This window comes from Pseudonaja textilis, chromosome 1, assembly GCF_049901715.1.
Source record: "Pseudonaja textilis isolate UNSWEBS1 chromosome 1, rPseTex1.2, whole genome shotgun sequence".
NCBI classification, from domain to species: domain Eukaryota; kingdom Metazoa; phylum Chordata; class Lepidosauria; order Squamata; family Elapidae; genus Pseudonaja; species Pseudonaja textilis.
Window position 1 is genome coordinate 33,637,085 of NC_141990.1, and position 24,775 is coordinate 33,661,859.

Below are 24,775 nucleotides of genomic sequence, written 5' to 3' on the forward strand. Positions count from 1 at the left end.
AATGGAGATTTTGCAGTATCTTTCCCCTGGAGTGGGGTAGAAATGGGGATTTTACAGTATTCTTCCCCTGCCATGTCCACCAAGCCACAGTATACCTGTTATGGATCGGAAAGAAGGGGAGGCCACACCAGAGCATTCCAATAACACACTTTATTCAGGGGAATAAAGGGGGCTGTCGCGTCTGCTTCTAACCAGGCAGACCTACCAGCGAACAGCGGCTGGCTCGACCTAGCAGCCGGCTTTTATAGCCGGCTGTCGAAGGGAGCCAGCCAATGGGGACTGCAAACGCCCCCGCAGTATGAACGGACCTGAGGGGAAACCTGTGTCAGCCCCGAGGACATAACACCCCTTCCCCCCAGATACGAACACGAATAGTCCTTTAAGTAAGCTGGTGGTTTGTGTGCGCGCCCCGACCGGCGCAATTCTGGCGATGCACCAAGTGGCATAGAGTTCTGGGAGCCTGTAATCGGCCTTGCCGGGCAACAGGGTCGGTCAGGAGTCTGGATTGGAGTCTGGGAGTGGTCACAGCCCTCGGGTTGGATTGTTGGATTGTCATTGTCCCGCAACTCGCTGGTGTCGTCGGCTGGTACGGCTGATGACTTCGCAGGACGGTCCCGGTCTACCGTCCGTTCCCTCGATTCGGATGGAGGCGACTGGTCACTCTGGAGGTCCCAGCTAGGATTCGGGTGCGGTGATTGGAGGGTCACTGCAGTCCCTGGATCAGCGTCGGCATGCTCGCCCTGGCGACTTCTTATCTGGTCCAGATGCCTCCACCAGATACGCCCGTCCTCCAGCTGGATGCGGTATGACCTTGGCCCAGTGATGGCCACGATCTTCCCTGGTATCCACAGGGGGTCGCCTGCGTAATTCCTGACGAAAACTTGGTCCTGTAATACAAAACTCCTGACCCTAGTGTTAGAACCCAATGGCGTGTCTGGGCAATAGTGGGGATGCAGTCTATCCAGCACTGTCCTTAGCCGTCTGCCCATCAGCAATTCGGCTGGGGACTTGTTTGTGACAGTACATGGGGTCGAGTGTTGGCTTAAGAGAAAATGAGAGAGTCTGGAGTGCCAGTCGTCTTGAGTGAATCTTGCCAACGCCTCTTTTGCTGACCTAACGGCTCTCTCTGCCAACCCATTGCTAGCGGGATGGAAAGGGGCCGTTAGGATATGCCGGATGCCCAGGTTGGTGGCATATCGGCTGAATTCTGTGGACGTAAATTGGGGCCCATTGTCTGAGACTATGGTGTCAGGCAGACCGTGCGTAACGAATAAACGGGTCAGAGCCTGGGCAACTGCTCGGGTGGTGGTTGTGGGTAGGAGAGCTACATCAATCCATTTGGAGAATGAATCCACGACCACCAGGAAGGTCTTGCCGTGGAATGGTCCGGCCAAGTCAATATGCAACCGTGACCACGGTGCGTTGGCACTTTCCCATTTGGTTGGGGTGGTGATCGGTGGTGCTGGTCTGGATTGTTGACAGGGGCGGCAGGAGCTTACCCATTTCGTGATCTCGTCGTCCATGCCCAGCCACCAGACGTAACTCTGGGCCAACGCCTTCATCCGGACGATGCCAGGGTGCCCCTCGTGTAACGCCTTCAGGACGGGTGTGCGCAGAGGTTTCAGAATGACAATTCTGGTCCCCCATAACAGGCAGCCCTGCAAACTGGAAAGTTCTTGCTGGCGGGTTTTGAACGGTGAGAATTCAGTTGAGAGATTGCCGCCCGGCCACCCCCTCCATACCCAGTCCAGCACCTGGGCAATAAGTTTATCTTTTTTGGAGTGGAGAGCGATGTCGCCAGCGGTGACTGGGATGTCGAACTTGCTGGCATCGAAAATGGCATGGACCGGGGCCGGGTCCTCCACGGGTGCTGGCAATGGGCAGCGGCTGAGGGCATCGGCGTGGCTGAGGTTTTTTCCTGGGCGGTGAACCAGTTTGTACGAGTAGGCCGCCAGGAATAGGGTCCACCTAGTCATCCTGGGGGACAAGACTTGAGGTGTTTGTTTTTCTCCTGACAGGAGCCCCAACAGTGGTTTGTGGTCTGTGACAAGTTCAAAATTGTGACCAAAAAGAAATTCATGAAATTTTTTGACCGCAGCAACGGCGGCTAGGGCCTCTTTGTCAATTTGGCTATAATTACGCTCGGTTGTTGACAAGGTCCTAGAAAAGAATGCGATTGGCGCTTCTGAACCGTTGGGAAGTCTGTGGCTTAAAACAGCCCCGATCCCGAAAGGTGAGGCATCTGCAGCTAAGACTAGAGGAAGGCGCTGGTCAAATTGTATTAGGACAGCGTCCGAAGTGAGTAGCGATTTGACTGCTTTAAAGGCGTATTCCTCTTTGGGACCCCAATGCCATGGCGTGTTTTTGTCTAGAAGTCTATGCAACGGTTCAGCTACTGAGGCTTTGTGGGGTAGGAATGACTCATAGAAGTTTAGCAGACCCAGGAAAGCTTGTAATTCTGACTTGGAAGACGGAGTGGGTGCCTCGTGAATGGCTTTGACTTTAGACTCCACGGGGTGGATGCCAGAGGCGTCTATTTTATACCCAAGAAAGTCCACCTGCCTGGTGGCGATGGCACACTTCTCCCTTTTTAATTTGAGGCCATGCTGCCGGAACCTATCCAATACCGCTCTGACTCTGAGAAAAAGTTGGGACCTGTCCCTGGCTGAAATCAAAATGTCATCAAAGTACGGAACTATGCCAGGGAGGCCTTGCAGTATCCGTTCCATTAATGACTGGAAGATTCCTGGGGCGACGCTAACGCCAAATTGGAGGCGCTTGCATCGAAACGCCCCTCTGTGGGTGACAATAGTTTGCAGTTCGGCCGTTTGGTTATCCACAGGAAATTGCTGATAAGCCTGTGACATATCCAATTTGGCGAATATGGTTCCTGGTTCAAATGTGTGTAGTAAATGTTGGATTACTGGGACTGGGTATGCGCTAGTCTGTAGATAGCGGTTAATTGTGGTTTTATAGTCAGAACACATTCTGATACTACCATCTTTTTTAAGGGGTGTGACAATTGGAGTCTCCCATTTAGCAAAATCCGTGGGCTCGATCACCCCTTGTTGGAGCAATTTGTCCAGTTCTGCATCCAGCTTAGCGCGCAGAGCAAATGGTACTCTGCGTGGTTTTAAACGGACGGGAACTGCTTGGGGGTCCACCGAAAAGGAAATGGGTGTACCATTATAACAACCCAATTCATTGCTGAACACATCAGCATAGTCTGAAAATAGTGAGTCGATATCGGAAGGTGAGACAGCATGTACTCCCGTTAAGCTAAGGCCGAGATAGGGGAACCAATCCAACCCCAAAAGGCTAGGGAGGGCACCATCTACTACCACTAAAGGCAGATGGCCTTTAAAGGTTTTGAATCTAACGAGGAACTTGCCTGTTCCGAGTACTGGAATATTCTTCCCCTGGTAATCCCTCAAGGTAAGACGACTCTTCTGGAGTTGCTTCCTGGAGAGGTTGGGTCGTATTTTCTTGAGTGTGCTCCAAGAGATGATTGATAATGCCGATCCGGTATCGACTTCCATAAGACAATGTTTACCTTCTAAATGAATAGAGAGGGTAATTTTATTAGGAGTCAAAAAAGTGTGGTTAGCTTGGTAGCACGTATAACAATTTTCTACTTGCCTGGGTGGCCCCGGAGGGGAGTAAGGGGATGATGACTTTTGTGGAGCCGCGTGCGTTGCCTGGCAGGCCCTGGCGATGTGGCCTTTCTTGTCGCAATTGTTGCAGGTGGCGTTCCTGAACCTGCAAGCCGTTCTGGCATGGGACCCCCCGCAGGAGAGGCACAACAAGACGTGTTTGGGCACGTTGCCGTTCTTTGGTCTAACTCCTACCTGTGGCTGTTTGAAAGGTTTGAGGCGATGTACTTCTAAGTGTTCAGTGGAGTCTTCTTCACTCACTGTTTCTTCGGAATGGACAGTGACCGGACTGGGTTTGGCTGCGCTGCCTTGTATTTCAGCAGCCGATTGTGTCGCTAGTTCAGTGGCCAAGGCTTCCTCGATGGCCTGGGTGAGGTTGAGATCCTTTCTAGCCAGCAGCCGCCTCTGCAACCTTACATCTCTGACTCCACAGACGAGCTGATCCAGGAGCATGTCATCTAGGTAGTTTTTAAATTCGCAGTGGAGAGCTGCGGTTCTCAGGGCGGCCATATATTGATTGATAGATTCTCCATCTGTTTGTTTTCTCATGCGAAAGGCAAAACGTCTCGCTATCTGCGATGGCTTTGGAGAATAATGGTTAGAGAGGGTCTCCAACAGCTCGGACCACGGAACGTTCTTTAATTCCCTGGGGGCGAGTAGCGCTGTGGCGGTATCGAATACTGTGGCTCTGCAGTAACTCAGGAAGTACGATTTCTTCCTGTTCTCTGTAGCGTCGGCCAGACCGATGGCATCAAGGTAGTAATTGAAGCGGTTTCTGTAAGAGTCCCACTTGTCTTCATCTGGCTTAAATGGCGGAAACGCTGGATTTGAATTCATATTGGGTGTTCAGTCTGTTGGTAGACTGGCCAATCTCACTGGGAATACAATGGCCCTGATAAGCGTGGCAGCAGTAGCTTGCAGATCTGCCCCAGCTTAGTGTTTCAGCTCTTAGAGGTTCTCTCTGTGTTTCACGCTCTATGTGACTCTGTCGGCTATGGCTGTAGCCCATAACTGACTTCCATTTGAATTTCGCGCCTTCCCCAAGGCGTAGGCGGCTATAGCTGTAGCGTCGTGCTGACAGCCATTCAAATCGCGCGCCCAATACTTTCTGGCGGCTGCGAGTACAGCGCCAAACTTGCTAACAGCAGAATTCGAACACAGCAGTTGAATTCTGCGCTCAGTGTCGGCGGCTGAGGCTCTCAGCGCCCTGCTCTTCACGTAGCTTTCTTTTTTTTTTTTACACGGAGCGGCTACACGCTCCGCTTTCACTTCTGCAATCCACAACTGACCGAGCTCTCACGGCGCGGCTACGGTTCAGCGTTTGGTGTGTGATTTCAGCTCTTTGCTATTGCTGCTGGCTGGCCAGATCCCACCCTCGTCGCCAATGTTATGGATCGGAAAGAAGGGGAGGCCACACCAGAGCATTCCAATAACACACTTTATTCAGGGGAATAAAGGGGGCTGTCGCGTCTGCTTCTAACCAGGCAGACCTACCAGTGAACAGCGGCTGGCTCGACCTAGCAGCCGGCTTTTATAGCCGGCTGTCGAAGGGAGCCAGCCAATGGGGACTGCAAACGCCCCCGCAGTATGAACGGACCTGAGGGGAAACCTGTGTCAGCCCCGAGGACATAACAATACCCACCAAGCAAAACCCATAGAACGAGTAGAAAAAAAATTGAATACCACCACTGACTAAGATTATCCCTCAAATATACACTGCTCAAAAAAATAAAGGGAACACTTAAACAACACAATGTAACTCCAAGTCAATCACACTTCTGTGAAATCAAACTGTCCACTTAGGTAGCAACACTGATTGACAATCAATTTCACATGCTGCTTTCTGGCTGATGGTTTGGTCACTTTTGAATGCTGACGGTGCTTTCACTCTAGTGGTAGCATGAGACGGAGTCTACAACCCACACAAGTGGCTCAGGTAGTGCAGCTCATCCAGGATGGCACATCAATGTGAGCTGTGGCAAGAAGGTTTGCTGTGTTTGTCAGGGTAGTGTCCAGAGCATGGAGGCGCTACCAGGAGTCAGGCCAGTACATCAAGAGATGTGAAGGAGGCCATAGGAGGGCAACAACCCAGCATCAGGACCGCTACCTCTGCCTTTGTGCAAGGAGGGACAGGAGGAGCACTACCAGAGCCCTGCAAAATGACCTCCAGTGGGCCACAAATGTGCATGTGGCTGCTCAAACGGTCAGAAACAAACTCCATGAGGGTGGTATGAGGGCCCGACGTCCATAGGTGAGGGTTGTGCTTACAGCCCAACACCGTGCAGGATGTTTGGCATTTGCTAGAGAACACCAAGATTGGCAAATTCTCCACTCGTGCCCTGTGTTCTTCACAGATGAAAGCAGGTTCACACTGAGCACATGTCTGGAGACGCCGTGGAGAACATTCTGCTGCCTGCAACATCCTCCAGGATGACCAGTTTGGCAGTGGGTCAGTAATGGTGTGGGGTGGCATTTCTTTAGGGGGCCGCACAGTCCTCCATGTGCTTGCCAGAGGTAGCCTGACTGCCATTAGGTACCGAGATGAGATCCTCAGACCCCTTGCTGAGGCCATATGCTGGTGCAGTTGGCCCTGGGTTCCTCCTAATGCAAGACAATGCTAGATCTCATGTGGCTGGAGTATGTCAGCAGTTCCTGCAAGATGAAGGCATGATGCTATGGACTGGCCCGCCTGTTCCCCAGACCTGAATCCAATTGAGCACATCTGGGACATCATGTCTCACTCCATCCATCAACGCCACGTTGCACCACAGACTGTCCAGGAGTTGGGGGATGCTTTAGTCCAGGTGTGGGAGGAGATCCCTCAGGAGACCATCTGCCACCTCATCAGGAGCATGCCCAGGTGTTGTAGGGAGGTCGTACAGGCACGTGGAAGCCACACATACACTACTGAGCCTCATTTTGACTTGTTTTAAGGACATTACATCAAAGTTGGATCAGCCTGTAGTGTAGTGTTTTTGTCCACTTTAATTTTGAGTGTAACTCCAAATCCAGACCTCCATGGGTTGCTAAATTTGATTTCCATTGATAATTTTTGTGTGCTTTTGTTGTCAGCACATTCAACTATGTAATGAACAAAGTATTTAATAAGAATATTTCATTCATTCAGATCTGTCTTATTTTTGTGTTCCCTTTATTTTTTTGAGCAGTGTATAATGTTATACAGATGCGTGCACATGCATATATAGCTAGATTCACCTATCCTACTGAGCTAAAACCACATTCTTAATAAAATGTGTGAAAGCTGCTGTTTGTAAATCATGATACATGTCTTAGCGATATGTCTGAGTATAGTCAGTCATGGCTTATTCAATAAACCATGGCTAAATACCATGATTTAGGATCAAAGAAACATTCATTCTTAGCATCTTGGAAATGTGCTGTATGAAAAATTGTGTATTATAATGTGATGTAAACTCTGCTCTTTATGTACTTGAGCGAAATACACAACACTATATGAATAGGCAGAAATCATGATATAGTTTTTGTAATTTTGGTGTCATAGTGGTTAGGAACAAATACCAATGACTAGAAGCCTATGGTTTATTACAGACAGCACAATTTATTTCTATAATTATTAAATGAAATGCAATGAAACTGTCCTTTAGCAATTCAATCCTGAAAAGTATACTTCAAAGTTAAGACTCAACAAATTTTTGGAGAGTGGGGGTGGGGCACAGCTTGCTCCCATGTAAATAGGTAAAAGGTAGTTTTGTAGACACTCACATTAACAAACATTTCATTTCCACTAAATGTACTGTGAATCAAAATAAACTATTAAAAAAAAACCCATTTTGAACTGTCAGTTTCTTTATTAAAACAGAATAATTTTGCAGCTCAAATGTTTGTGCTCCTGGAAGATGAAAAGCTGAACCAGATTGACAGGTACAACATGTGACTGGCCTTGCGCTGATTTCTATTTAGCTGTTGCTAGAGATTTAGAAGATGACAACTGAGTGTTGGAGTCTAGTTTTTATTTATTTCAAAGAAAACAGGAGAGGAAAGGTAATAAATGATTTTACTTATCTCCCTTCCACCAAATCCCATCTTGCTTTCTATTTTGCAGAAAAATATAATCCCACAAAATACAATCTCAAACAAGTACTTATTGAAACAAAAAGAAAAATTTCAGAAACAATCTGAAAATGTGGTCGAAGGCACCATATCCCCCCACCTTCCATTCAATCATGTCTGATTCTTGGACACTGTCTGGCCGGCTGTTTTCTTGGTAAGGTTTTTAAGAAGTAGTTTGCTATTGCTTTCTTCCTATGGCTGAGAGAGAGTGACTGGCCCAAGAACACCCAGCTGGCTTTGTGCCTCACGGTCCCTGGTTTCTAGCCTATTGCCTCAATCACCACACCAAACTGGCTCTTCTAATATGCCCTTACTCAAAAACAAAGTTAATTGAGATCCTGCTTTCTGGGAGAAAGTTGCATTGTACAATATAAGGCAGTTGCTCAAAAGGCAATTCCACATGCATCCTCAACTGCTTGTCTCTCATGCTGCTTCCAGCTTTTCCAAAAGCCAATCTAACAATTTCTACCCTGGATTGCAGTAATTTGCTAATTGGACCAATTTTGTTTATCAGTTTGGATTATATGCACTACAAGACCTGATTGGCATTTCCTTTGCTCCTTGCCCTTCCAAAATGGGTTTACTTGGCTTTTTGCTTCAGGTATGGTATTGTTCCCTCAACCTATATTCTGTTCTTTTCCTTTGCTTTCCCAGATATTTGAATCTTCCCTTCAAACTATTTCATTTGACACGAGCACAGATTCTTTTCCCTCTTATTATTTATATAACCTTATTGCCCTGATGCTATCATAAGTACAGCAAAGAGAACACATTCCAGTATAGGGAGCTGATAGTTCAGGTTCACAGGATCAAAGAAGCAGCATGTCAGCTTTAAAATTCAGCTGCCACATTTTTTTAGAGAGTTGGAGGAGTTGAAAAGTTCAAGGTTATTCTGTATGTCATATTAAGAAATTCCAGTAGCAGTTAATTGGTTCTGGTGATTTATGAAGTGTAGAAGTGGGAGGAGAGAAAGGAGGAGAGAAGGTGGATTCTGTGTAACGCACGAAAATAATTTCACTTGGGAAATTGCCTTTGACATGCCGGATCTGTTTCTAAATAAATCAATTGGAGAGAAATGTCTCGGAGTGATTGATATCATGGATACTTTCTGGATGCCTTACACAGCATTTGTCAGAACTTTGTAACTTAATTCCAAAGTGCTATAATATAAATATTTTTAAAAGAAAAGGGAATCATTGCACCACTGTGGAAAGAAAAGAAAATATGCTTTATCTAGGTGCCCTTTGGGGAATATAAGCATGGGATGAAGGAGGTATGGCAGGTGAGGTTGGGAAAAATGTTGATCAAGAGACTTCACTGGATTCCATGAACTTGATGGACCACAATTGGATTGCCTCAAGAAAAAAGAAAAAAGAAAGCCACTGACCAATTGGAAACATTGCAGCATAGGTGTTGCAAAGGTGCTTTTTCAAAGGGCAACTCAACTTTGGTTTTCCTTGAAGACATTTCACATCTCATCCAAGAAGCTTCTTCAGTTCATGGACCAGGGCATTCTCATGTGAATGTTAGTAATTATGCAAGAAATGGTGACTCATGTACATAGTTTTTTATGCAGAGGACTCTATTCGGAGATGCCAATTTATAAAAATCATATCTACAAAAAAACTTGTTTACCACTAGTTCAGAGGTTCTCAAGAAATTTAGGAACATTCCAGTTGGAATTCTTATCTTGATATATTCATGTATGGAGCTTTTTATATAGTTCATTTTGATTAAGGTACTTTGGACTAAAGTCTTAATGCATGTCAAGATTCATTCTAAGCTACGCACTAACCAGTAATGGATAATAACTTTAACCTCAGCTAGATTTGCTTGTCACCTTGACTGTGGATAGGTTGCTGGTAGGAATTCATGTGTAATCTTTGAACATGAAAAAATTAATGGTTTTATATCCCAGGCTGCACTCAATCTTTAGCTATGTTTGACATAATCATCTTTAAGGAAAACAAGCCAAAATTAAGTCTACTTAATATCTCTGAAGATATCTATCTTTTCATTTTATGTTTTAACTCAATGCTATCTCATTAGGTGATAATATAATAAGACTTTCAACTCTCCAGATAATTCCTTTATTTATATATTTATAATATGGGGAATGGATCAACAGAATATGAAGAGTATGTGGAGTATTATATAAAAGAGTATTTGTGAACTAAAAAATAGTATTCAGATATCTCCTACGAAAACCGTTAGCTTTGCATTGTGTAAATCAAAACTGTTAAAATGCTTCAGCTGAATATCTTTTGGAAATGTGAATATAACTGATGATATTCAGCCTTCATTAAAGAGGTACTTGTTGAGTTAGAATACTGAAGGTTAAGAGGAGATGAAAACCTGATGATTTGAAGGAGTTGTGTGCATTGTTCCACATTCATAGAGTTGTAAAATGAGTATTTTTCAGGCAATCATTCTATCCATAATGCATTGAAATAAAGGGTGTATGGTTTGAGTTTCTCACTATGCTTCCTTATTCATTTCATATATAAATAAGCATATGAACATACAGGACATTCAGATAGATGTGCGAAAGAGGATCTTTTTCTTTTTATAATAATTTTTACTGCCGCTTACAAAGATAAAGCACTAATATAAACTAAGAAGATTATAAAAAGTAAAAAAAAAACTGCGGAGAAAAATGAAAAAAGATATATAAAAATATATTCTCTCCTTCAACCAGAAGTTGAAACAACTTTACTAGCTTGTCACTGCCTCTGACTTTTTCCCATATCTTATCTCTTGTCAATAAATAAATTATAGTCTCATCATTCAGTCCTATTTACCTAAAGTCAATTAAAAATTACCAGAAATAACAAATATATTTAACCATAGTCAAATAAATCAGTTTTATATTCCTTTCCTTTTAACATAGTAAACACTTTTAACATCTCTAAAAATACAGAAAAACATCTTCCCATATCTAACCTCTTAGCTTTAAACAAATCTTCAAAGCCGTGTTATTCATTCCTAGTAAAAAAGTCCATTAATAACTACCAGAATCATCACATATTTTTTAATCTTGATTAAATAAACCCATTTTATATTGCTCCCATTTAACTTTAAGGGTTTGATTCTTAATTCCTTCAAATAGTCTCCTACAAGTTGATTACTTACCATTTTCTCTTCTCAGAAATGCCTTCACAAGTTTAACGCATCTCTTTTCTAAGTCTAAGATATAAAATCTATCCATCATTCTTCTCATTTAGTATATGTATGCCCCTTTTTATTGTTAAGATATTCATAGATTTGAGTTGTAAATCCTTTGTAACATCATTTTCCATACATATTATTTTTGTAACTTGACATGTTAAAATTCATTATCAGATCCACATTCAAATCATCCTTAGTCTGTTTTACTCTTTCATAACTTCTTTTGAATTCATTTTTATAATAACAGATATTCTTAAGAGTAATTTTTGAATATATTATGCCCAAATACCCTTGAATTTTGAATTCTTCCACTGTCAAATAATAGTGCTTCATTCTCTATTAATAGGTCCCTTCTCTTTTAATTATAACCTTTAGTTCACTCTTTCCCTGGAGTCAATCTTCAGAGTCTCCTCATATCATGTTTTGTTTTTCTAATAGTAATACTTTCTCACAAGAAGATTTCAGTTACTTTCAAAATCTTCAGGTTTTTGTAAAAATGTAAACATTATATAGAAGTATTCTTGTAATGAATATTGTCTAGCCCCCTAATTTGTTTATAATCTTCCAAAATAAACATTCTAGCCACTGTTAACATAATACTTGCATGAAACTTTCTTTCTCAAGGCTAGAAGGAAACTCACCTACTGTAAAGAAACTTGCCTTTCTAAAGATTCTTAATATCCAAATAACCATTAACAAGCAATTTCCTAAAGTATTAAGAAAAGAAGTGTGAAAATCCAGTGTCCTTTTGAAGGTGTTGAATCCTGGTTTAGATGAGATTCCTTTCCCCTGGCTCCTGGGTTGCCGAACCGGTGGTGACCCCTGGCTGGCCATGCCCCCAACCTGGTCACCCACTTGTCCCGATCACTCTCCTAGCTTTCCCTACCACATGGCGGCTGTGGCGCAGCTCGGGTGGATGTCACAGAGCTGCTGCACATGTGCACTATGTGTGCAGCTGCTACACATGCAGTGCAGATGTGCAGCAGCCCTGGGACATCCGCCTGCCTGTCCTCCCTCCCAGAGCACATTTTCTTTCTTCTCCCAGCGGACGGCTGGCCAGTCAGCAGGTGGGTAGACGGATGTCCTGGGGCTTCTTGCCCCCCTTATCGTGAGATGCCTGCAGCTGCTGCATGTTTTTTTTTGGTGTGACTGCAGTCCAGCAACCACACTGAAAAAAGCATGCCCTGTTCTATGTGCCAGCTATGCTGCCCAGCAAGTCTGAGCAGCCGGCGCATAGAACTGGGTGGTACCAGACTGTTAGAGAAGCAGAGCAAAGCCAGAGATCAGTAGCCACCTCTTTTGCAGCACAAGAAGCCTCCCCCAACCAGCTGGCTGGTCTCCTGTTTCTCTGCCTGTTTGTTCTGTATGGCCATGGAGGAGGAGACCAGTTGGCCGGTTGGGGGAGGCTTTCTGCACTGAAAGAGGTGACTGGAGACTGAAAAAGAGTTGCCTCCAGCAGTGGCCTCTTTGGCCAGCTGGTCTCCTCCTTCTCGCTCATACAGAACAAACAGGCAGAGAAAGAGGAGATCAGCCGGCTGGTTGGGGGAGGCTTCTTTGCGCTTTGAAAGAGGTGACTACTGATCTCCGGCTTTGCTCCGCTTCTCCAACAGTCCAGCGCCACCCTGTTCTATGAGCTGACTGCTCGGTCTTGCCAGGCCCAGCATATAAAACAGGGTGTGCTTTTTTTGGTGTGGCTGCTGGACTGCAGGTGGGGGATGAGGGTGGGGGTGGGTGACCAGGGAGCAAGATACATGATCAGAAAGAGAGAGAGAAGAGAAAAAGAAAGAGCAAGAAAGAAAGAGGGAGAGAGAGAAAGAGAAAGAAAGAGAGGGAGAGAGGAGAAAGTGAATGAGATATATGGATGGATAGATAAATACAGATAACTTTTACAGATAATCAGAGTTGGAAGGGACCTTGTAGGTCATCTAGTTCAACCCCCCACCCAAGCGGGAGACCCTACACCATTTCTGACAAATGGCAGTCCAATCTCTTCTTGAAAGTCTCAACTGATGGTGCTCCCACAACTTCAGAGGGCAAGCTGTTCCATTGGTTGATTATTCTCACTGTCTGAAAGTTTCTCCTTGTTTCCAGGTTAAACCTCTCCTTGTTTAGTTTCCATCCATTATTCCTTGTTCCTTGTCTGCCCTGTAGGAGCTTTAGAAAATAGCTTGACCCCCCCCTCCCTGTGGCAGCCCCTCAAATATTGAAAGACCACTATCATGTCTCCCCTGGTCCTTCTCTTTACTAGACTAGCCAAGCCCAGTTCCTGCAACTGTTCATTGTATGTTTTAGCCTCCAGTCCCCTAATCATCCTGGTTGCTCTCCTCTGTACTACATGGAAGGACGGAGGGAGGGAGAGAGAAAAAAAGGAGTGGAAGGAAGGACACAAACCCTGGCTACAGAACACTTTTTGAAGCAGCACAGCAATCTAGGTCTGGCCTGCAAGTTATTTTTCCAGGGGATGGAATATGTTGCAGACACATGCACTATGCTTTAAGAACCACCATTTCTAAAGTGGATAATCATGTTAATCATTAATCTCTGCTGACATGAAAGAGATTTAGATCATACTGTGATTATGATTAAAATGTAGCTGGATCCTGAGATACACTGGGATAATTCATACTAAATTCATATTTCCCTGGATGGGATCAGATGGTTCTAAACTTATCCTGGAACTTGTAGACAAGCTAAAGGATGTGTTTGACAGTAATTAAAAAATGTTTGCCAAGATAATATTGATGAGGAAAGAGTTAAACAGTACTTACAGAATGCTAATTTACCTCAGATACCTAAAGAGATTGAAACAATGTTAGAAAGCAATATAACGATGATGGAGTTAACTGAAGCACTCAAGAAGCAAAATAATGGAAAGGCACCAGGCCCAGATGGACTTCCGGCAGAATTTTACAAAACATTACAAGAATCACTGAATCTTTCATTGCTAGAAGTTATGAATGAAGTTATATTAAAGAAGAAGATACCTAAATCATGGTCAGAAGCCTATATTACACTTATTCCAAAAGAGGAGGCCGATCCATTACAAATTAAGAACTATAGACCTATTTCTCTACTAAATGTAGATTATAAAATCTTTGCTTCAATATTGGCAGAAAAACTTAAAAAATATCTAAATAATTTTATTCATCCTGATCAAAATGGATTTCTGCCAAAGAGACAAATTAAAGATAATATGAGAACAATCTTGGCACATCCTGAAAAACAAATGGCTCTGATATTTCTAGATGCACAGAAGGCATTTGATAATGTGAATTGGCGATTCATGTTATTACTGCTGGAACAGATGGGCTTTGTTAGACAATTTATTCAAGCAATAGAAGCTATATACTATAAGTAAACGATAAGTAAAGGTAATGATAGAGGGAGAACTGACAGACTCTATCAATATAAGAAAAGGAACAAGACAAGGGTGCCCGCTATCACCTTTGTTGTTTGTGTTAACTTTGGAAGTGCTAAACAGAAATGTTAGAGATGAAAAGAATATAAAAGGAATGAAAATCAAAAAGGAAGAATTTAAGCTGCAAGCATTTGCAGATGATCTGGTTTTCATCTTAGAAGACCCTCTAGAAACAGCACCAAAATTGATAGAAAAGATAGAGACATATGGAAAGGTGGCTGGTTTGAAAATAAAGATAAGACAAAGATCTTGACAAATAATATGCTATTAAGATAAAAGGAAGAACTGGCAGACCTATTCAGGTCACGAATAAGATTAAGTACTTGGGGATATATTTGACAGCAAGATGTAGTACACTAAAAGAGAATAATTATATCAAACTTAAACAGCAGATAGCGCTAGATCTGGCGAAATGGGAAAATTTACAACTGTCACTAATAGGGAGAATTTCAACAATCAAGATGAACATATTACCCAGAATTTTATTTTTGTTTCAAACAATTTCAATTAGGCTTGGAAAAGATTACTTTGAAGATTTAAATAAAATTGTGTTGAAATATATATCGCAAGGTAAGAAAGCGAGAATAAAGTTAAAACTTTTGCAAGATGCTAGAATTAGAGGAGGATTTGGTTTGCCTAACTGGGAGTTGTATTATCAAGCTACAAATCTGATGTGGGTTAAGGAATGGATAACACTAAGAAATACTAGATTGTTGACATTAGAAGGACATGATTTGTTGTTGGGGTGGCATGCTTTTTTATGGTATAAAGGAACTAAAACACAGGGGTATTTTAGAAGACATTATATACGGGAGTCTCTGTGGTTAAACTGGGAGAAGATTAAAAGACAATGTTATTTGAAAATTCCAGCCTGGCTATTGACTATTGAAGCATTTTCTTATCCTATAACATACAAAAAGGAACAAACAGTTAGATATGGTGAAATATTGAATGAAAAGGGTGAACTCAAATCTATACAAAAACTAGAGGAACAAGGTATAAAGATGAACTGTTTTTCATATGCGCAAATACATTCAAGGTATGATAAAGATTCTAAAACGGAAGGTTTCTATGATAAATTGACTGATTTAGATAAGATTTTGACAGGTACTGATGAAAAGGTGATTACAAAATTGTATGGATATTTATTAGAAATTAAATTAGAAGAAGAACAAGTTAAAGAAACTGTGATTGCTTGGGGGAGGAATTTTGGATACGGGATTAATTTAGAGAAATGGCAAAAATTGTGGTCTCAAAATTATAAAATGACAATGTCAACAGCATATAAAGAAAATTTGTATAAGATGTTTTACAGGTGGCATTTCCCCCTGACAAGAATAGCAAGAATGTTCAAGAATAAATCCAAAAAATGTTGGAAATGTCATCAGACACCTGGCTCATATTACCATATGTGGTGGTCTTGTGCGGATGCTAAAAAATACTGGACTAAAATCCACATGTGGTTGGAAAAAATGACAAAAAAACATATAGACTTGAAACCAGAGATATTTTTATTGGGAATTTTACCTGAAATATATAGTAAAGACTTGAAATGCCTGATTGTAAATGTATTAACAGCAGCTAGGATTGTATTTGCCAAAAACTGGAAAAATGAAAAAATACCATCACAGGAAGAAATCATTAAGAAAATATTGGAATGTGCTGAAATGAGTAGATTGACATTTGAAATTAGAGGACAAGAGGAAAAACAATTTTATAAAATCTGGGATCTATTCTATCAATGGTTAGACAATAAAATACAGTAATGAAATATGTAGACTTTTAGAAAATAATAAATATAAAAAGATGTATTTCTTTCTTATTATATCTACAAAATAATTTTAGGATAGATTTGGGATGATAATATGAACTGTTATAAAACAAACTAAGTAAATTATGATTATCTTGTAAGACATGAATGAATAAAAGTATAGTCAAATGATTGATTAATAATGATACTAAGGTATTTAATTTTTGATGGAAAATACGAAATTATATGCAATGTAATTGTAATTGAAGACTACGAAATGGAAGCACAAAACAATTTGTAAACCAACCGGCACACTGTATGTATACATATGGAAGATGGCTTGATGTTTTTATGTTTTGTTTGTTTATGTTTGTTTTTAAAAACCAATAAAAACTTAAATAAAAAAAATGTTTGCCATTTATATAAATGTTCATAATAATAGAACAAGAGACAATTTCAAACAAAAACCAGAGTTGTTTCAATGATCAAGCACCTAAGGCTTATCTCTGACTTAATTTTTTTGAAATATTATTGGGAACAGAGAGACCCTAGGATACTCTTTCTTCAGTTCCATATGAGGGGGAGGAGGGTAGAGTGGTGGTGTCTCAGTACCTTGTTCTGACAATTCAAAGATAGGTTGTTTTGAGCAGCATTATAAAGCTGGCATGATTTTGCACTTGTTCATTCTCAGTGCTAGCCTAGAAATCTGAGATTTCTAATTCAAAATTCAGGGACACTGTAGTTTTTGTAGCCATTTTGCTACCAGATATAGATAAATGGAAGAATAAATGCAGTAAATTCAGCTTCCTCCCCACCTCCAAGGAAAAGAAACATTATCGAATTCAGCGTGGGATTCCTCATTATTTATGATCACCTTATTCCCTTTATACCAGGGGTCACCAACCTTTTGGACCTCAGGGACTATCAAACTCATAATTTTAGATCCCAGGGACCACTAACCAATTCTGTGGGTGTGGCCTGATTTTTGGGTGTGGCCTGGTGTTCATGTGACTGGCTGGGCATGGCTTGTATGTAAATATTATAAATATTTATATAAATATTGATTTTTTTAATAAAAAAGAGAAACTTTTACCCAGAATCAGGCAAAGCAGGCAGGCAGATTGAGTTGCTCACAGAATCACAGATTTATTCAGAGATCTATCTATCTGCCATCGGCTAGCTCAGTCTGTCACATAAAATTTGCATGCAAGCAAACTCATAAAATTAACTCACAACACACCATGCATGTAAATATTGATTTTTTTATAACAAAGAGCAACTTTTACCCAAAATCAGGCAAAGCAGGCAGATTGAATTGCTCACAGAATCATTCAGTGATCAATCATTCAGTCTGCCATCAGCTAGCTCAGTCTCAAATTTGCTTGCCGTGAGTCTGCACTGAATTTGCTTGCAAGCAAACCTTCAGTCCTAAGGGAGGTTCGGCTGTGCTGAGCTGAAGATCTAAAGACAAGCTACAAAGCAAGAATTCTAACCATTTCCTGCTTCCTAGCTAATCTAAATCTCTCAGCACAGCAGAATAGATGATGATTGGAAAAAGGAAAAATAGCAATATTGTTAGTTCTGGGAGGATGGTTCAGAAATGGAAGCAAGACTCAGATAGCAATATTGTTAGATCTGGGAGGATGGTTCAGAAATGGAAGCAAGACTCAGATAACAACAACAGCTCTTTATTAGAGACTTCAGATCTGAGCGAGCTATCCCGGCCATAGCAGCCCCTTATATAGGGCTGGCTGCGGCTAGGCAGCCAATGAAAGTGATTTGAGTTTGCCGCTCTTGGCAGGGCCAATCGCGGCAGCCCGTTTACTAGCCAATCACATCAGTCTGCAGTGACAAATCACGATCCGCTATTCGTGGGCCAATCAGAGTTGCAGGCTTTCGAGCCTGCTAGTCCGGAACACCCCTCCCCTCTCGGTTCCGTTTAAGGGGTGGAGTAATATAGTCTCGCAGGTAGGCAGGTCTGCGCACCTGTCTACCTGACTTATGCAATTCCAATTGTCCATGTTCAAATTCGGGTTCAGATGGACTGTTTGCTGGATCTAGCAGGAATGGTGAACCGGTGCCATGGTTAGGGCTCTCTTCTGATGCCCCCGGGGTGATAGAGTTCTCAGCTTCGTTGCTACTGCTATGGCTCCCCGGGCTCACTGAACTTGCTTGGCTGCTTCTTCTTGGTGAAGTGTTCATCTGCCCAGGTTCAACTACAGCTGGTGAGTATTGCAAGCTATGGTGTGGTGATCTCAGTGTTAGTTCAGAATAAACAGGTGTTGGTTCTATTTCCGGGCTCATGGCTTCCCCTCCCCCCCGGTGTCGAGGGTGGGGTCAGGGATGGAAGTTGTGGTCAGTCTGGAGTGTAGCTGGTCAATATGGTGTTTCCACACTTTGCCATCAGTGGTGAGTAGACGGTAGGAGCGGGGACCCATAACTTGAGTTACTTGAGCAGGAATCCAGAGGGGATCCCCAGACAATTTTTTTGCAAATACAAGGTCTCCTACCTTAAAGGTGTGGTGCTTGCTGCTGGAACCCAGGGGCTTTTCCGGGGTGTAGGCAGGGTGCAAGCAGTCTAGAGGCGATCTGAGTTTCCTGGCCATCAGGAGTTCAGCTGGGCTCTTGTTAGTCGTGCTGTTAGGTGTGATGTGTTGAAGAAGCAGCATTCTAGTGATTTTACCGTGGATATTACCTTGTTCCATTTTCTGTAGGGTTTTCTTTGTGAACTGAACCATTCGTTCAGCCCTACCATTCGCCACTGGATGAGCCGGCGATGTGAGTGCGTGTCGGATGCCCCGTTCAGCTAGGTATTGTTCAAAGGCTAAGGCAGTAAATTGGGACCCATTGCCAGAAACCAGGACATCAGGTAGGCTGTGTGTGGCAAAGAGTCTGTTCAATTTCTTGATGACTGCCTCAGTAGTGGTTGTTTCCATTTTATTGACCTCAAGTCAGTTAGAATACGCATCTACAGTTATTAGGAAAGTGTGGCCTCTAGTAGGTCCCGCAAAGTCAATATGAATGTGTGACCAGGGACCCCTGGGTGTTTCCCATTCTGCTGGTGGAGCTTTTGGTGGGGCTGAGTGGTTTTCCTGGCATCTGTTACAAGAGGCAACCCAGGTTTCAATTTGTTTGTCCATACCTGGCCATCAGGCATAACTTCTTGCCAGCGCTTTCATACGCACGATGCCCAGGTGTCCATCGTGTAGCATTTGCAGGACTGGTTTTTGTAGTTTAGTTGGTATGACAACTCGGTCTCCCCATAAAACGTACCCTCTTTGTGAGAAAAGCTCTGTCTGTCTGTTTTTGAATGGCTTAAAGGTTTCCTTGGGGTCGTATTCTGGCCATCCCCTCTCCACCCAGCCAAGAACTCGTGCCAAACAAGAGTCTCTTTTGGTTTCAAAGGCGATGTCCTGGGCCGTTAGTGGAGGTGAGGGAATTGTCTCGATTTGTAGTACTGGGAGCGTGGGAGCTGGGTCTTCCTGTGGCTCGGGTAGTGGCGAGTGGCTCAAGGCATCAGCGTGAGGAATAGATTTCCACGGGCGATATTTTAGTTGATAGTCGTAGGCAGCTAGGAATTCTGACCATCGCGTCATTCTGGGGGAGAGGATGTGTGGGGTAGGTTTGTCGCCCGCCAGAATGCCAAGTAATGGCTTATGATCCGTGATAATAGAAAATGGTCTCCCATATACATATTAATGAAACTTTTTAATTGCAGAGACAATAGCAAGGGCTTCCTTATCTAAGTGGCTATAGTTTCTTTCTGTTTTTGACAGGGTTCTTGAAAAAAATGCAATTGGTGCCTCTGAGCCGTTTGGTAGGACGTGGCTCAGGATGGCCCCCACCCCAAATGGTGAGGCATCACAAGTAACAGTCAAGGGGAGTGTCTTGTTATATTGAATTAGCACTGCATCAGAGGTAAGGAGGTCTTTTACTTGCTGGAAGCCATGTTCCTCCCGACGTCCCCAAATCCAGGAGGCCCTTTTATCGAGTAGTCTAGGAAGGGGCTCTGCAACAGTCGCCTTCTGGGGTAGGAAAATGTTATAAAAGTTAATAAGTCCCAGGAAGGCTTGGAGGTCAGTTTTGTTTTTGGGTCTTGGGGCATTTTTGATAGCTGCCACTTTCTTTTCTGTAGGGTGGATTCCTTGTTTGTCAAGAAGGTAGCCAAGAAACTCCACCCTTTCTGTGCATAGCTGGCACTTTTCCTTCTTAACCTTGAGGCTAGCGTCTTTGAACCTTTGTAGGACTGTTCTGAGGCGTTTCTCTAATTGACTTTTTGTTGGGGCTGCTATTAATACATCATCAAAATAGGGCACGACCCCTTTTATCCCTTGTAATAGTCTCTCCATCAGGCTTTGAAAGATGCCTGGGGCTACGCTTACTCCAAACTGGAGCCTGTTGCATTTGAATGCACCACGATGTGTGACTATAGTTTGGGCTTCTGCAGTCTCGGAATCAACTGGCAGCTGTTGATACACTTGGGCCAGATCTAATTTTGCGAATATTCTGCCACCCCCAAGTGAATGCAGGAGATGCTGAACAACTGGTACTGGATAGGCGCTCTGCTGTAGCGTGTGATTGAGGGTGGCCTTGTAGTCACCACAGATTCTCAAGGACCCGTCAGGCTTTATGGGGGTGACAATTGGTGTCTCCCATCGGGCGTGGTCAATGGGCTCTACCACGCCTTGTGCAATTAATTTGTCCAGTTGCTCATCAATTTTGGGTTTGAGAGCAAAGGGAACTCAGCATGGCTTTAGGCGAATGGGCCCAATGTCGGGGCGAAGATTACATGAAATAGGGGACCCCTTGTATTTGCCTAAGTTTTCGCTGAACACTTCTCGGAAATTGTGGATGAGGGCTGCCTCCCAGTCATCATCTTCAATATGATGGATGCCAGCCATTCCGATTCCTTATGGCACGAACCACTGAAGGCCCAATAGACTTGGCCGGTCTCTGTCTACGATGGTGAGTGGTAGAATTGCATTATGTCCCTTGAAAGAGACCTGGAAATGGCGGGTACCTGCGACTGGAATCCGGTTGCCTTGATAATCTTTCAGTATGAGTCTCTGACTGCTGAGGTCTAGGCGTCGGATGTTGGGAATCAGTTGCTTGAGTGTTTTCCAGGATACCATGGATAGTGAGGATCCAGAGTCGACTTCCATGATGCACGGTTTATTTTCAATGGTGACCTTTACATGGATTTTTTTAGTGTCAAGCAATGAAGCGTGGCTGATGGTGATGGTTTGATGAGCCTCTTCTCATCTGGGTGTGCCGTTAAACCTTCGGGGTCTGCTGTACTGGTTCCACTGGTTGCCAGGGTGGTCCATCTGTATGGTGGAGTTGCCATCATTCCTTTTTGGGCTGCTCCCTCTCCGTCTGGGGCTGGAATTTCTTTTGTTTCTGCATACTTTCGCAATATGCCCTCAGTTTTCGCAAAACGACACATGGCGTCTAAGAATCTGCATTCGGATCGAGGATGGTTTCCCCTGCATCCGGCGCATTGGTAGTTGGGTTTATGACCTCGCTGGTCTCGTTGCTCACATTCTGACCGGAGTCTGTGGACTTCTTCTTCCTCGCTGTCTGAGGATGACTCAACATCTTCATGATGGGTGGTCGATGTGTACTTGTCTGAAAGTTTCCCAGCATCATTGGTGGGTTGGTGCTTGGTTCCGCTGGTTCGGCGCATTCGTGCTTCTGATTTACGAGTGGCTTCAGCTGCGGTGGCATCTGCTATGGAATCTGCAAGCGAGATGTCTCCCTTGGCCATGATCTTGCTCTGAACGTTTGGATCTCTAAGGCCAAGGATGATTCAGTCTCTCATGGCTTCTTCGAGATTGGCGAAGCCACATAAACCACCCAGGTTCCTCAGGTCTGCCACAAAATCCCCAACGCTCTCACCTTCTTGCTGGTCCCTCTGATAGAACTCGTGTCTGTGAATGAGAGTTGGTACTGCTGGGGCGTAATGGTTGCGCAGGATGGGAGCAAGGGTGTCCCAATCCATCGTTTTAACTTCAGCTGGTTTCGCTAAGGCTTTAGCCATCTTAAAAATGGCTGGTCCACAATGGGTTAGAAAAACTGCTCGTTTCTTGCTGGGCATGGCATCTTTGAGGTTGTTGGACTCTAGGAACATTTAAAATCTGTCCATATATGAGTCCCAGTCCTCGCTAGCTGGATCGAATGGTGCGGGTGGTATAGCACTGCTGGCCATGTTGCCGTTGTTGCGCTCTGTCAGCCACGTGCTCCTTCAGCTAGCTCAGTTCTTGTAGACTTCGTTGCCTCCGCATCCCATCCTCGTCACCAGTGTTAGATCTGGGAGGATGGTTCAAGAACGGAGGCAAGACTCAGATAACAACAACAGCTCTTTATTAGTGACTTCAGATCTGAGCGAGCTATCCCGGCCGCAGCAGCCCCTTATATAGGGCTGGCTGCGGCTAGGCAGCCAATGAAAGTGATTTGAGTTTGGCGCTCTTGGTTGGGCCAATCGTGGCAGCCCGTTTACTAGCCAATCGCATCAGTCTGCGGTGACCAATCATGATCCACTATTCACGGGCCAATCAGAGTTGCAGGCTTTCGAGCCTGCTAGTCTGGAATAAATATAGCAGGCAAGTTTACCAGGTAAGGAGTGAGTGGGCAGGGAGGGTTCCCGCGGGCCATGTGGGCGGCGCAGCCTTGTGTTTCTGCGCAGCCTGGATTAATTACTTTGTGAGGGTGCTCTGGTGGTGAGATTTCTCTGCAGCCCACCCAAATTTTCTCACAGCCCACCAGTGGGCCACAGCTCACTGGTTGGCAAACGCTGCTTTATACAATAATGTTATGACTCCCCTTCAAAATTCAAACGAACAAAACAGAAAGCAGCCGTTTCACAATTAAATCAAACAGAAAGAAGTCTTACAAGATAACGGCTGGCAGAAACCACAGCATAAATCTTTACTCTGTCCGGCAAACCAGTCCTGGCAATAAATCTCCAGTCTCAGAGCTTCTTGCTGTAACGTCCTCACTCAAATAGTCATTTTGTTCCTGGCAAAATGTACCAGCCCACCTGTGTCCTTTTATACTCATTGAGGCAATGTGCTAATTTACTGACTCGCTCTCCTCATTCGCTCCAGCTGATTTTGCCTTCTCAACCGTCTTCTATTTTTTACATTTAACCACAAATTTTCCAAGTTCACATCTCCACTAGAAGACTCTCTCAAAACTTCCCTGTCAGCCATTCCCGGCTGTTGATCAGATAAGGAACCAGAGGAGGTCAAAGGTCCTGACAATTCTAATACATCAGGTCTGTCGTCCTTTGTCACGTCCATCTCCTCATCCTGGTTATCAGTCCAATCAGTAAGCCAGGCCGGCTCATATTTTTCTGCCATGACCTCCTCACTTGAACTCATATCAGTCACAGGAGCTGAATCCAAGCCCGGAGCCACAACACAATACTCTGCAACCTCTTTGAAAAGTGATATAGATATTCCTTATCACAGGGGTCATTATTGCTGCAAATCTTATCACATTCTATCTCAAAACAACAAAACAATCTAATTTTAAATGTCTACACCAATTTCAATGAAATTTGACATGCTTCACTCTCTAACAGAGGCCAAACTTAACTGCAAAATTCATCCCGTTACACTGAAAAGGAAAAGGTTATAACCATTTTTGTTTCCCTAGTGTTAGACTATGAATAGAACCCATTCTGAATCCAGGCAATTAATTGGACTGGACTGTCTTTGGACTATCTTTGAAGTTCCTCAGAACAGATCAGGCCATTTCAAGAAAGTTACTTTATTGGTTTGCGATTTAACACTTAGGTAATCATTTGCATACTTCAGTAGTTCCCTTTTGTCAGTTTAATCAGTGCTCTAATTATATTAAAGTTTGATCTCTCTGCTGAAATCCTTTATCAGGCCTCCAGATATACTGCTTTTTTTCAGAACAGATCTATTCTTGAGCCACGGTGTAATAGAAATTTTATGGCTATATGTGGACAACTGTCATTTTTTAAAGTTTTTGCCATAAGCTGATCAGAAGTTTGATGTGAATATGGAACTGAAATTAATATTTGCTAATATATAGTAGCTGAAATATGGCAATCTTTCATATTGCACTATTTGAATTTCAGATATGGATTTCTAGAGGAAACCTGTAAACTTGAATTGTTTCACATTATTTACATCTCTTAATTATTTCACCCATCATATTTTAATTTAATACTCTTACCAGTCTTATATTAGATTAGTCCATACCAACACAATTATCACCTGATAAGCTTTCCCATAAATATTACAACTACTAGATCACTCTGGTGAATGAAATTTGGCTGTTTTTTTTCAATTGATGGTATATTATCTACTGGTAAGTCCAATCGCTCTTTTTTCTACAACTGTTCCACCTCAAATCTGTTCTAGAAATGGGCAACAAGGAAGGAAGATGACATAGGAAATTGACTGGGATGCTGCTTAAACTGACATGACATTGGGTATAATTAATTATATTCTGATCATTATAATTAATATAGATAGTAGCCAGTGAAAAACACATTCTAACTAACAAAGAACCTGATGATGAAAGTATTAGCTAGGTTGGGAAATATTTTCAATATCCACCCTAAATTTTAGGTCAGAATTCTGTCCAAATATTCAAATGCCTATGGTCAGGAATAATCTGAGCTGTGGTGCTCATGGAAAGAGTTTGAATAGATTACTC